The 14723-nt window shown below is 30.3% G+C and overlaps 1 protein-coding gene across 3 annotated transcripts in view; it reads right to left on the reverse strand.

Annotated features, from left to right (window-relative positions):
* The window catches only part of LOC143191313 (band 4.1-like protein 4), a 51007-nt gene extending 44042 nt beyond the window's left edge, over positions 1-6965 (reverse strand). For 2 of the 3 annotated variants that reach the window (XM_076396245.1, XM_076396243.1), the window contains exon 1: positions 6657-6965. The gene's annotated coding sequence lies outside the window, so the exon portion shown is untranslated. The remainder of the gene's footprint in view (positions 1-6656) is intronic. The other variant, XM_076396244.1, reaches the window with a different exon arrangement.
* Between the last annotated feature and the right edge of the window lie 7758 nt (positions 6966-14723).

Below are 14723 nucleotides of genomic sequence, written 5' to 3' on the forward strand. Positions count from 1 at the left end.
GAATTTGTCCAGTGAAAGGGCCAAAAAATATCAGTATTTATTTTAAATAGATTAGTATACCTTTTTTCTGAATTCTTTACTACATAAAATATATTTTAGAAATATAATTTTTATTCTGACGTTTTCTCATTTTCTTTCTTTCATCAATTCATTTTTGCTTCAACAAATGCTTCGATTAGATATACTTCAGATTAAGGATGCTGATAAACATGCTTTTCTATTAAATTAATGTATTACTTCCTTTCTTTTTTAAAGACTAGTGCGAATAAAGTGTAGATAAGTGCATCTGTGTATTTTCTAAATTTATATTATATTCAACTAACCCAAAAGAATAATAATACTTATACCCCTTAAACAAGTTTCTATAATTTGGTTTGCTTCAATTTTCTGAGTTCCTGCGTGTTATCCAGTAGCTGTATTGCTTTCCCGTTGGTGTGATTTAGTAACTTTCTTTTATGTTTTAAGACAAAATCCTGGATAACTTAGTGAATCCATTTGATTTCGAGATTATCGTTAGTTACGTGGTAATAAACAGTGGTAGTTATGCAGTACTTTTGAATTTGAATGAAGAACTAATTGTGTTCATGACTTAATTCAACCCCTTCTTTGTACCCCTTAAATCGAAATAAGCTTATTATTGACAGATATATCAATCTCTTCTTATGTCTCAATCTTAAGTCAAGTTAAGAGTATATTCTGATTAGCTAGTACGTTTGTTTAATTCTGAGCCAGGTGTGGTCTGCTTTTCGTCTAATATGATTTTAACATTTTTGTCTAACAATTTAATCGAGAAATTCTGCTTGAGAAATTGGGTATCCCCTCAATGATATGATTAGGTTTCTGTCTTTTCACAGCATCGCAAAATTGAAATACACTGGTTTGATGATAGTGTAAAATTAAAATATAAAATTACATTATCGCAAAGCAACAAATGAATATTTTGATATTCTTGCATATACTCCTTTCTGACTCTCTATTTAGACACCTTTTGTCTTCTGAATAAGTAGAAAAATATATCGATGATTGGATTGGTTCCAAGAATGATCGAGAATGCCTTTCACGACGGAAGCCATCTCTTCTCAGAAATATTTTGAAAGATTACAGATACTAACGGACGATGCCTTAGTTGTAACAAAAATTTTATGAATATAAATAATTGATAAATAATACATTTTTTTATATAAGCGTCAACATAATCATTTTTAATACATATAATATTTAATAAAATCGATCTAATATCTAGTTAATATGTTTTCTCGTACCGACTTCATAGTGATGTTAAGCTTGTGTAAATAATAGAATATAAAATACGTGTAGTACATAGGTTATATAAGGCTTACATACATATTTTATTTTAAAACGATTTTTTGTGTTAAGTATCTAAGTTTGATTATTTTTTACCTTTTAGTGAGTTCCTTATTTTTTGAAGTTGGTCCAATTTTTTGTTAAAAATACTTTATTATATACAACTTAATGTTAAACTTCATAAAAAACTTACTAATAACAGGTAATTTACGTTACTTTGTAAAATTAATATAAATATAGATTAAAGACCGAGATATTCTCTTCATGACTCGATCTGTACATTTATCTTGAAATTATTATGTATATAACATAAATTAGACCAACGTTTTTTTATTAATAAACAAAATAAACAATAAATAAGCCAGCAAATTAGTAATACAGTAAACAACTTAGTAAGAAATTTCACAGGTGTTAATTACAATTAATTATAGAAAACAATAAATCCGCTAAATCATTATAAAATGATTAATTAAAACAATGAAAAAATAGAGTTTAAATATCACCGGAGGTTGTATAAAAATTTCAAACAAATAACACTCTCATCGGAATCATTAACTGAAAACAAATTTGAATGCAAAAGATGTGAAAATATAATCAATTTCAAAATTGGATTTGATAGTACTAAGTAATAATCGTTATAATAACTAAATAAAATTAAATAAAAACCTTATTTAACCTCTCTACTACACGTATTTTGTACTCTGCTATAAACACACCATTTAGCTTAATACCTACCTAAACCTATTCATCTATTTACAGTACTATTTTAACGACTACTAACTGATCAGTTTGAAGTTGGTGCCGAGCCCAAATAATTCAAAACTAATAATAACATTTTGTAAGACATACATAAAATTAAATTACGAACAAAATAAATCTAATTTGTTGCTCGACTTCATAGTGATATTAAGCCTGTTTGAATATAGTAGAATATAAAATATGTGTAGTAGATGTACATATTTTATTTTAAAACGTTTCTTTTTTGTGTTAAAAATATAAGTTTTGATTATTTTTTACTTTTTAGTGAGTTCCTTTTTTATTTTTTGAAGTCGGTTCAATTTTTTGTTAAAAATATTTTATTATATTCATCTTAATGTTAAAACTTACTAATAACAGTTAATTTAGGCGACTTTGTAAAAGTAATATAAATATAGATTAAAGACCGAGATATTATGACTCGACCTGTACAGTTATCTTGAAATTATTATGTATATATAACATTTTATATTAATGGACATATAAACAAAGAAATAAGCCAGCAAATGAGTAATACAGTAAGCAATTTACTAAGACATTTCACAGGTGTTAACTACAATTAATTATAGAAAACAATAAATCTGCCAAATCATTATGAATTGATTAATCAAAACAATGAAAAAATAGAGTTTAAATATCACCGGAGGTTGAATAAGAATTTCAAACGAATAACACTTTCATCGTAATCATTAACTCAAAAAAATTTGAATGCACAAGACGTGAAAAAATAATCAATTTCAAAATTGGATTTGATAGTACCAATCCAATTTAATTTCGCTTTTGGACATTGCGGTAATAAAATATGATGTAGCGTCTTAGTAACATTTGCGTTACGTAAATGTTGTTAGTTTTTGCGTTATTAAATTATATTTAAATATACTGTGGTTTAAATAACAATGGTACCAAGTTATAAATTAAATTTCATCTGAGGCAATCAAACTAAAATTATGTTTCAAGGTTTTTATGGTTAATTCATTGAAATTGACATGGGTTCCGCCAAATTCATAAATGTGATTTCTTCAAAAATTTGCATTGGAGGAAAATGATCTAAGAAGAAGAAAAATGTTCTACATCAACTGACTAAAAATGGTTTTGCAAATTAATTCAATACCATGGTTTCCTTGATTTACAGTTAAAAAAGGAAAATTCCAAAGTGACTTGATAATTACAATGAAAATAGGATCTACAATAACCATACAAAATTTAAAAAACGATGAATCAGAATCTATATTCTATACATCTGCCAACTGAATTATTATAAGGTACATAAAGTGAATGAATGATACTTGCAGAAGATATCAGCAAGTGCGCTTATAAGACGTAAAGCATGTAATGTATGCATGTATGTATGTAAAGCATGATCTATTCTTTATACAATGGCCAATTTACGCTTATCTTTCAAATATTTAATAGATTCAAATTTTCTGAGAAATTCTTGTCTGACAAATATAACCATGATTCGTATATAAAATAACTTCTTCACGTTGTACACATTCTAACTTAAATATTTTTTAATAGAATAATATTTCATATTTAAATTTTTTCATATTTTATTTTGGTTTTCTCCAGGGTGCTTCAGGGAGTAAGATGTGGTGTATTACAAGATGCCGGAACCTAATGAAACTGTTGTGAAGATGTCTACGGACACATAAATAGTACAAGCTGAACAAGGCATTTGTTGGAAAAATCGAGTTGAAAATATTTTGATTAATTTGTTGTATATTGTACAAATTTTTCTAAATAAGGGCCTCTTTAGGTTAAATAGGTTAAATAGGGTTTTTGTTTATTTTTATTTAGTTATTATAACAATTATTATGTTTATATTTTATTTTAAAACATTTTTTTTGTGTTAACAATCTAAGCTTAATTATTTTTTATTTTTTAGTGAGTTCCTTATTTATTTTTTGGAGTCGGTTCAATTTTTTTATTAAAAATCTTTAATTTTATTTAAAATCAATCTCTGGAAACAATATTGCCAACCGATATTTATAGAATACTTTCTCTGTATACATATATTATTACAATTAAAACGTACCGACTATAAATTTAGAACTATTTAACCAATTTATATACGAAATGGCGAAAACTTGAATTAACAGGAACCCAATTTATTTAAAAGTCGTTTTTACTGAACCATATCGATCAAATAGGATTTAATAGTAGCCGTAAAATGACTGTTCGACGTCGATGTTGAGTCACATCTATGCTCATAAAATTTATCACGGATTGTTAATTTTATACCTCACTGTTTTTGAGTATTGGGCCCGACCATTAAACTTCGCGTATTCTCGCAACAATGTTGACGTACATAAAATGTTCAAACAGAATGGCATCGTAATAATAACAGCAAACAGTGATTGTAGAATATTCAAATAAAGGAAACCAAAGAAGTTTACCTTCAATTTTGGTCATTCTAATATTAGAATAAACCATATAAAGCTTTTCTGTGAAATAAAATCTGTCTTTTATATTCGTAAAGGTGTGAAAAAGTAATACTATTTTATTTTTCTTTTGGTATTTGTACTTTTTCTTGAAAATTTGAATCAATTGAAAACAAATAAAGGCGCAACTAAAATTAAATATTATTTTAGCCAAAGAAAATGTGATTGTTAATTGATTCATGATTTGGATCCTCCCAATTAGAAGTGCCTCTACCTTGTCAGTAATCATCATAAACGGTACATTTTATATTCGCAACTTAAGTAAGTTCTCGAAATTAAAAAAGACAAGCTTTGGACAGATTTTTTTCTATACTCGCCTATTTTATAATAATAAAATCCAGACATTTTTCATTATAACTATTTTTTAAATTCATCTTTTTCTCTAACTTTATAAGAACTAATCAGTTCGTTAGAATATATCAGGACTGAGATTTTTAATTTTTATTTCAGAACCTACATGTTTATCATGACGGAATGAGAATTACTTTTAAAACTTTTCTCGATGTTATTAAAATTTATTTTCATCCTTGTATAACTATTTATTAAGTAATCAGTTCCTTAGAGGATATAAAAAGTAATATTTTGATTGATTTCTGTTTCAGGCACAGTAGTTTCAATATAACACAATATAAAATTGCCTTTAAAATATTTCACCATAAGATAATTCAGACTTGTCTCCATGCGATTATTATAGGATTCCACTTTAGTCTAACGTTTTAACAAGTAATGAGTTCACTAAAGGATATAGGAATTGAGATTTTTATTGATCTTTATTTCTGATCCGATATTTTGATCATGACAGAATGTGAAATTACTTTGAACTTAAAGAGTTACTGAATCAAAGTTATTTTTAAAGTTAGGTTACTAAAAAAATAGGTTACTCTTTGACAGAATTAATATATTTTCGTTTATATCGAGTTGAATAAAGTTTGAAACTCATTTAAGACAAATATAGTCAATAGATTTGTATATTTTTACAGTATTCTTATTATAAAATTAACTGCTTTACTACTGTTACATTCCTTTAAATATTTTTCGTAATACTAAATTAGATAAGTAGTCAATGATGACTTTGGGCGCCAGGTCAACAGGTACATTCTAGCTTACCACCTGTTTTAGCTGATGTTTGACCAGCTGTCCAAGAACCGTTGCTAGAACATTACGATATATTGTTCAGTAAACTGAAAAAATGTCTGTTAAGTCAATCCCAAAACTTTTGTTCTTGCTAACTAAACCAATAAATGCATTTAGCAACGAACTTTTGTTTATTGTAATTAGCAACCTTGACATCAACATTGGTCATTTCTTTGTCTGATATATTTTACGGAAAAAACAGTATTTATTACAACAATTTTTATGCAATAATATTGAATAATAGTAGATAATCTGTATAATTACGATTATTCATGATAAGATGAGTCATCGGTAACAATTTTTGTTGAACAATACTGTTAGATAACCACTCAATTATTAACTGACAACTTTATTATCATCTGTATATCGCTAATCTTGAATTACTGTTTCTTATAGAATGGTTACTGGTAATTATTGTGGCTAGATTACTTAATTAGAGTTAATATTCAGAAAAGTTCAGGTTTTGAATATAAGATATGATGAATAGTTAGACAATTGAAGTCATTTCAATTATCCTTGTAGTCGTGACTCATTTATAACAATCTAGTTTCTACTGTTATTGAGTTAGTTTGTTAACTGATGAGTGTTCTTACTGTGACTGTATGGCCCTATAAATTAATTTTAAAGGATATACAAACAGATGGTGGGCTGAAGCTCATCGAATATTGTGTGAAGCTTGCCAAGAACCATCGATTTCAATACGTGGTGATTTTGACAATGAAGATGAAGAGCATTCTAGACTGGCAAAAAATATTGAAAACGAGGATTTGAAGGCATTAATCAATGAAACCATCAATGGGGATTGCTATCTACCAATATTCAAGTCGATTCGTGGATAGCCCCCAAGAATAAATACTTCTTTCGAGGTGGAATCCGATGGACAACACTTTGAGCAAAATATAGTGTACCGATTTTTCACAATAAGTCTTCAAATAAAAAAGCAATCCTTTAAAACTATTTTACAGCCCAGTACTTATCACAATAGAGTTGTACGCGTCAATCGATGAACGTTGTACTTACAATTCGAGCACCAAGAAGGAATATCGCGGCTTCGAGGGGTGAGACCGATCAAGCGGCACCGAAGCCCACCAATTCCAGAACCACCACGCGCACCACACCAAGAAAACAATAAACATCGAGGTACCGAGGTCGGTACTGCCGCTACTTACGTGCGCCCGTTCATAATCGCCTTTATTAGCCTTGCGTCTAGTTCTTGGCGCACAAGGGCATTCAACCTGAAGTTCACCAGCGGTTCACTGCACACGGAGGACTGAGAATCGCGCGCGGCGTCGATCGGTACGTACGGTACGAAGACGGAGCGCGCCACCAACCGGGCTCTCGCATTGTTCGGTGTCGGTTTGGCGGTCGTACCCCCTCCGGTATGATGGTACCGGGGTAGGATAAAAAATTCGCCGCCTTGACCTTAGACGTCGAGTGTTCGAACGATACATTTATAAACCTACGGGATATTTTCATGAGGCATTAGTCTATTGGTTTATCGGTAGTAGTACTGCCAAGATTATTAAATAATAAAGGTATAATCTATAAAAAGTAGTAGTGAACTTACGTCATCGAAATTGATAAGTTGTAAAGGTCGCAATGTAGCCGCATGAAATCTGACTTTTAGTTTCTTTTGACTTTGACATGTATCAAATATAATTTATTTTAATGTTATAATAGATCTAATGCATAAACTATCGAAGGAGTTATTACAGTTAATAACCACAATAGTTTGTAGGTTAGATATAATTTATTGTATTTACATTGTTGGTTTTCTTATCAAATCATTCTGATATCGCAATATTTCTCCTTAGTTTCTTCTGTTACTACCTGTGTAAATTTTTATCTATAAAATTAGATTTAATCACTGTATGCATCCTAATGCATTTGCCATATGTGCAAAGCAGTGAGTATTCATTCTCTCCTCGTACATTGTAACGAAATGCTTATATATATTCTGAACAATTACATTCACACAGACTTCATCACTTTCTGAGACACTATTTAAGTCAATAAATAAGCTGTTAATTTCCAATCTAACACTAACTCACAAATTCACCATTTATCAATTTCTTCGGTGTGTCTTATGGAGTTCATCCAAACCGAAGGGTGTTATTATAGACAATCATCTCCGCATACCCAAACAGTTCTTGCTTGTATATTTTTCTCAGCCTGCGTATCTATTGTAGTTATTCTTTGTCCATAAGAATTCGATTTCATTGAATATGTTGTGATAGTGAGGTAGATGTTACCTTTTGTGGCCATATTGCTCAGATATTTGAACTACTGTGCATTCTATTATCATTCCTATTAGTAAAAACGAAAATTACATACAACATAATTAACATAAAACATTTAATAACATATATATTTACCAAGTAACAATTTGAAATACTCTTTAACATGGTACGACCACTTGTTATTTTCTTGTTGGATTCCTATTTCTAGCATGAAGAACATATCTGTAACGAATTATTAAAAAATATAATGATTTACAAAACCTATTCAAATCTTATTATAACTTTTATCTTTATCCATCAACTTTTGCGTTATGTCTGTATCTTATGTCTAATTTTATTATATACTTTTAAAAAGTTGTATTGAATTAAAAATTATATTTGGAATTTAGACCTCTTCGTGGGTTATCTTTATACTATCTAAATGCTATGTTTCCTGGTGCTTTGTTTAAAGTGTTTGAAGTGATGACTTATATACCCAATAGAGCTGCATATGCTTAAGTTTTCTATGGATACCTTCCATACTAACAGTTATCTTTAAATTATGTTCATATTAAAAAAAATCAATGCATACTGAATTTTTAAAAGCAAATGGTGGAATTTTAGTAATAAATAAACATTGTGTCAAGTGTCATATTATTTTGTCCATCCCCTATAGATAGCTGCAATTTTCGGTACTACCTACAATAGCAGGATTGTCAATAAAATAAAGGAGGAGAAATCTTATTTAACATTCAGACGGTTTATAAGTTCCTATTTCAGCTCAAATGTATGTATAGAAGAGGAACAAAAAGCTAATAATAATAGCTAATGTTGAATTAAACTAATAATAACTAATGTTGAATTATATAAGAAGAAACACTAAAAAGTATAATAAAAGACGATCGATGGCTTTTGCTGTGCATGCTTATGTTTTGACAAAAAAATGCGAAATATGCCAAATAGAAAATATACAGTGCAAAGGAAGAAGAAGAAACACTCAACAAACTTTCAACATACCATGGTCACCAATTAAAAAAAAACTGCATTAATTAAGTCCATTAAATTTGAATGTCGGATTTGGAGTCGGAACATATATTAGACGCTAATAATGAAATATTCTAAATGGTATTTTCGACAATAATAACTTTTGTGTTTAATTTTAATAAATCTAGTAGAGAAGTCCATCCAATACTTTTAGAAACATATGAGTATTTTGCCTAGTTGTATCGCGGCTTACCAGTTGTAGATTTAGCGATTTAAAAGGGTAGTTTTTGGCATTAATCACAAAGGACGACCTTGAGAACCAACACATTTCATCCACTTTGAATTTCAAGACTTGGAATGTACTAGTCATAAACTATTGCAATTATTCTAAACGTCTCTTAATGTATTTAAATGGAGTTCGGACAAAAATATCGCAGCTGAAGCTGTAAGGTCACGGATTCCAACTAAGAAATTTTCAAGCTCTGAAATACACCGTAGTCCGTTAATTTCCGGGATATGCATCACAATTCAACGTATAAGGCCACCAAAATCGGCCTGAAGTTGCTGTGAATTAACATAGTCTATTGGAATTAGGACAGAAGCTTACAATTCAGTGTGAACATTCACCAAAGATAGCATGTAGCATCTCAGTTTCTTAGCCATAAACTACTGAAATCAGTAGACACTAAAATTTGGAAGACCATACCATCGGATATGATCAGAAACGAAGAACAAGATACAGGCGATACTCAAACATAATTTTACACTAACTATAAGCTATCCAGATGCAATAACGACCATATACATTCTTGTGGACATTTATTTAGGAGGGAAATGTTATGTAATACTGCCCAGACTATACGGCTTACCATTTTTTTATTATCAGAATGGCGAGCGAGTAAGACGGGTTGCTTTGTTTTTACCCTCAGTGTCGCTTTGTATGGCCGTTCAACCAGTGGCCTTATTTCTTGAATAATTAAGTTTTTAAGTAATATAATATTTTTTTGTTTAAAATCCTTTCAAAAATATAACTTATATACTATAAACTATTTAATGTGAAAAAGTGATCAGAGTATATACAAGCAGCTAATATGAATTCACCCATGAACTGAAGAACATTTAATACATTTATTTTTATATTGAGCACTTATATCGAGATTAGTCACCTGCCACGTCTTGGATACTCTCTAAAGCTTCATATTTTACATACTATTTTTTATTCCCCCGTAAAATTTTGGTGGCAATGTTAGTCATTCGGTACGCGCGAACTTGGAGTACCGCGAGCCGACGTCGGATGCTTTTTTCTCTCCCTTGGATTAATGGTGCGCCTAATCGACACTCGTTATCTGCGGACGGTAATGGGATAATTGCCCGTATCCGAACCATAATCCGGGAATCGATGTTTTGTGGGTGTTATGGTACTTGTACAGTACTCGTATTGGCACGAGATCTTTGAGTGCGGAAAATATCAGTATCATCCGTACGAATATGTAGTACATAATTATCTATAGTGAAAATGTTATGTGTATAAAAACGTAATTCACATTAAAATATAATATTCTATAACATTATTTCTCGCAAAAACATAGTTTACTATTTGGAAAACCATTAGACAAAGACAACAAAATATATTAGGGATATACCAATATTTAACAGGTCAATTGAAAAGTACAAGAATTAAAGAATTAAATAACTAAGAAAGGTAATAGAATTAAATCCATATGTTTTTTAGTTAAGGCTAACCCTCAAGAGGTGCGTGTATAAATTTGACAGGTTTCGGATCATTAGTTTTTGAATTATAACATTTTGAGTGAAGCAACATTTGCTATTGTGAAAAAAATTGATAAAAAGGAATTTCGCGTGTTGATAAAATATTGCTTTTTGAAGGGGAAAAAATACAGTTGAGACAAAAAATTGGCTTCATGCCGAGTTTTCGGACACTGTCCCAGGAAAATCAACCATCAAGGATTTGTATGCTAAGTTAAGACGTGGTGAAATGAGCACCGAAGACGGTGAACACAGTGGACGCCCAAAAGAGTTTGTTACCGACGAAAACATTTAAAAAATCTAAAAAATGATTTTGAATAACCGTACATTTAAATTGAGTGACACTCTAAAGATATCAACTGCACGTGTACATCATATCATTCATGAATATTTGTACAAAAACAACGACGAGTTGATGATTCGGAGCAGTGCTTGAAGATGATTAACAGTCCGCTGGCAAGGTTATGGCGTCTGTATTTTGGGATACGCCTGGAATAATTTTCATTGACTACTTTGAAAAAGGAAGGACCAGTAACAGCGACTATCACATAGCGTTATTGGACCGTTTGAAGGGCGAAATTGCAGAAAAATTGCCGAAAATTTGAAGAAAAAGGAAGTGCTGCTTCACCAATACAATGCACCATATCACAACTCATTGAAAACGATGGCAAAAAATCCATGAATTGAGCTTTGAATTGCTTCCTCATCCACCGTGTTCTCCAGATCTCGTCCCCAGCGACAATTTTCTTTTCTCAGATCTCAAAAGAATGCTCGCTGGACGAAATCGGCGAATGAAGAGATGATCGCCGAAACTGAGGTCTATTTTGAAGGACAAATCGTACTGCAAAAATGGTATCGAAAGTTGGAGGGCCGCTATAATCAGTGCATCACTCTTGAAGGAAATTATGTTGAATAAAAAAACTAATTTTGCCAAAAAAATGTGTTTTAATATGGTAGGCCAGGGACCTTCAATTGACCTATTAGTATGTGGTTAAATTATTAGGGACATTACTCGTATTTATGTAATTTATAGTTTATTATATTTGTTTGAATAAACAATGTTGTTTGCAAATGGTTATTTTATCTGAAATATATACTGGAGTCAGTTAATTAAAACTCTTATTAGAAAACGGCATCGCAACTCCAAACTCGAGGAAGATGCGAGGACTTGTATAAAGAGCATACTCCGAATCATAGAATATCTTATTGCAGCAAATGGTGGCATCACTAAATTTTAAAATTAAGTCTGTTATTAAAATTACTGAAACGAAGATTATAAAACTATTATATATATATATATATATATATATATATATATATATATATATATATATATATATATATATATATATTATAGCTTTTATGATCCCAAGAGATTACAAATACAAATGAAATGAAAAATATATAATAAACCCCCAACTAATCATTTGTTACAGAAATCGAAATAAACTAGAAAATTAAATAATCTTAATATTGTATTTTAATCCGCCGTTATTTTGAAACTTTATAGTTTTGTTACCCAAAAACTCTTACATATTTATTCGGAGAACTAGATGGTCCGGTGAACTTCATTATCACCTACATCTATATTGATAACGGTATAATGCCGGTCAGATGGTATCTGTACAATTTTTAATACGACTATATCATTATTCTGATGAAAAAACTTTTACAGTTCTTGGAAAACAATTGACTGTAGGATTTTAACCTATCAATTCCCGCATCCACATTGATTAAATACATTTATAAGAAATGCATGATCTGCATCTAATAGTGATTACAGAACTCCTAGTAAGTGATAAATTTACTTTTATCTGCAATTGTTTAAGATTTTGTTATTAGTCATGAAGGAATGAGAATCATTTCCCATCTCAGGAACAGATAACCGTAATGAGTCAGTCAACATAACCCAGTAGGTTCACCTCTGTATTTGGATGCTTTACGGTATCGACAAATGATTGTCATTTCCTCAACTGTATCTGATTTTTAGGCACCATATCTATGATAACAAAGCACTCCATTTGTGAAATTGTTTAATTTTATTGTATCATGCTTATCATTTGCATTCTGAGCATTAATTTCTTCATTCTCAAACTTTTTGACATACCAATACGACTATTATCATTTTCTGTCTATTGCTGCTCATCAACATGGTTAACATGTGAGGTAGCTTGTCGCATGATTGACTTCGACGATCTGAAGTCAGATCGTCATTTTCTTTCCTTTGAAATAAATTTTCGAACACACCCATAAATATATGACAACTAATAACAATGTCAATCATTTGTCATAGTGATACTATTGATAACAGTGACAGTGCCAAAATAATATTAAGCCCATATCTATAGTGTTAAATTAATACAAATAATTTTAGAATTGTTTTGCGTGGCCTCAGCAGGCAAGCGCTGAGAACGCCATTTTCCTGAATTTAATTGGTTGGTTTAAAATGCGAGGAGAGCATTTCATTGGTTGACGATTTCATACGCATGACGTTACTAACCTCTAACGTTACATTTTACTGCTAATTAAATTTAAAATAAAACCAAAATGTAATTTTTCAAAACCATTTATTAATATAAAATTCCATATAAATACAAATATTATACAATATCAAAAAACTAAAATATAATATAATATAAAATACAATCTCTTTGAAAACACAACATATTTCGTGGCAAATATAATCTATCAAATTCCCTATGTCATATTTCTTTAGTGCTATCAATTCAAACAAGGTGTATTAAAGTTTCTTTCTCTTTTCTTTCCATCATACTTTTTGTTTCTTTTTGCAATACCTTTGAGGACGACGATACATTTTAATCAAATAATAGTGATTATGTTTAAGACACAAAAATGCTAATTGTATTTTTTGTCAGACACACAAAAATTATAGATATGAGCCAATCAAATGACTTTGTAGGCCCAGTTAAATTAACCAATTAGAAAGTGTTCTCAGAGCCATAACAGATTTTATTGAAAAAGCCTATGAAAGTAAAAAAGTATCTTCAGCTATATTCTTAGATGTACCACAAGCATTCCATAAGGTTTTGCATGAAGGCCTTGTTCATAAACTACAGAAAATATTACCAAAACAACACACCGAACTATTAAAATTGTATATTACAACCAGAATGTTTAGAATCAAACAAGAAGAAGCTTACTATACAATAAAAGAAGCCAAAGCAGGTATACCACAAGGAAGTGTACTGGGCCAATGCTTTATCTACTCTACACTTTTGATATACCACAAATGGAGAATGTTACGATGGCTACATTTGCTGATGCTACGACTGCGATTATAGCTGCTGGAGACAATAGTAAAGAAGCGTCACGAAAATTGCAACAGGCAAGTGACAATATAAATAATTGGACACATGCTTGGAAAATAAAAGTGCAGTTCATCTACAATCAAATCGTACAAGCATCAATAATATTAAATAATACTATCATTCCATGTAGCAACAACGCTAAATATCTCAAAAGGAATCTTGATGCAAAACTTCGCTGGAAGGAACATATAAAGGAGAAAAGAAAAGAAATAGAATTGAAATTTTGCAGAATGTATTGGCTAATTTTAAGAAAATCACAATTATAAGTACATAAAAACAAACCAACTGATCTGTTGGAGTGTTGTGTAGTGAGGTACATATAATAAAATATAAAGAGACATGTATAAACATTATTTCACTGGATGGGTCAAAAAAAAATTTAAAAATTTAAAAGTCAAAAAAAATTTACGTGTGTAAGCTATGCCGTGCTATAAAACTACATGAAGTGCACCACTGAGAGTATATCCATCAAATGCTAGTTAACTTTTTTAAGTAGTAATTTCAGCAGGTTTTACCAACTGGTAGTAAATCACACAGATAGATAACATTGTGCTAGCAATTTCTAATACATGAAAGATATTTTCATATAGATATTCAGTTTCTCTATATTTTAATTCAAATTGTACCCAATATCCTCTTTTGGAACAATTCTCAAGCCATTCGATGGGAAATGCTTACTGAGTAACCCTTAATGAAAGGGATAAGTTTTGCAATACTCTGTGTAAAGCCAACGCGGAAATCACCTAATAATTGATTTTAATCGAAATATATGATAATATTCGCAGGAA

The sequence above is a fragment of the Rhynchophorus ferrugineus genome, unplaced genomic scaffold (genome assembly GCF_030347505.1).
Source record: "Rhynchophorus ferrugineus isolate W39M unplaced genomic scaffold, kcgeb_rfMv2 rfM2, whole genome shotgun sequence".
Classification (NCBI taxonomy): domain Eukaryota; kingdom Metazoa; phylum Arthropoda; class Insecta; order Coleoptera; family Curculionidae; genus Rhynchophorus; species Rhynchophorus ferrugineus.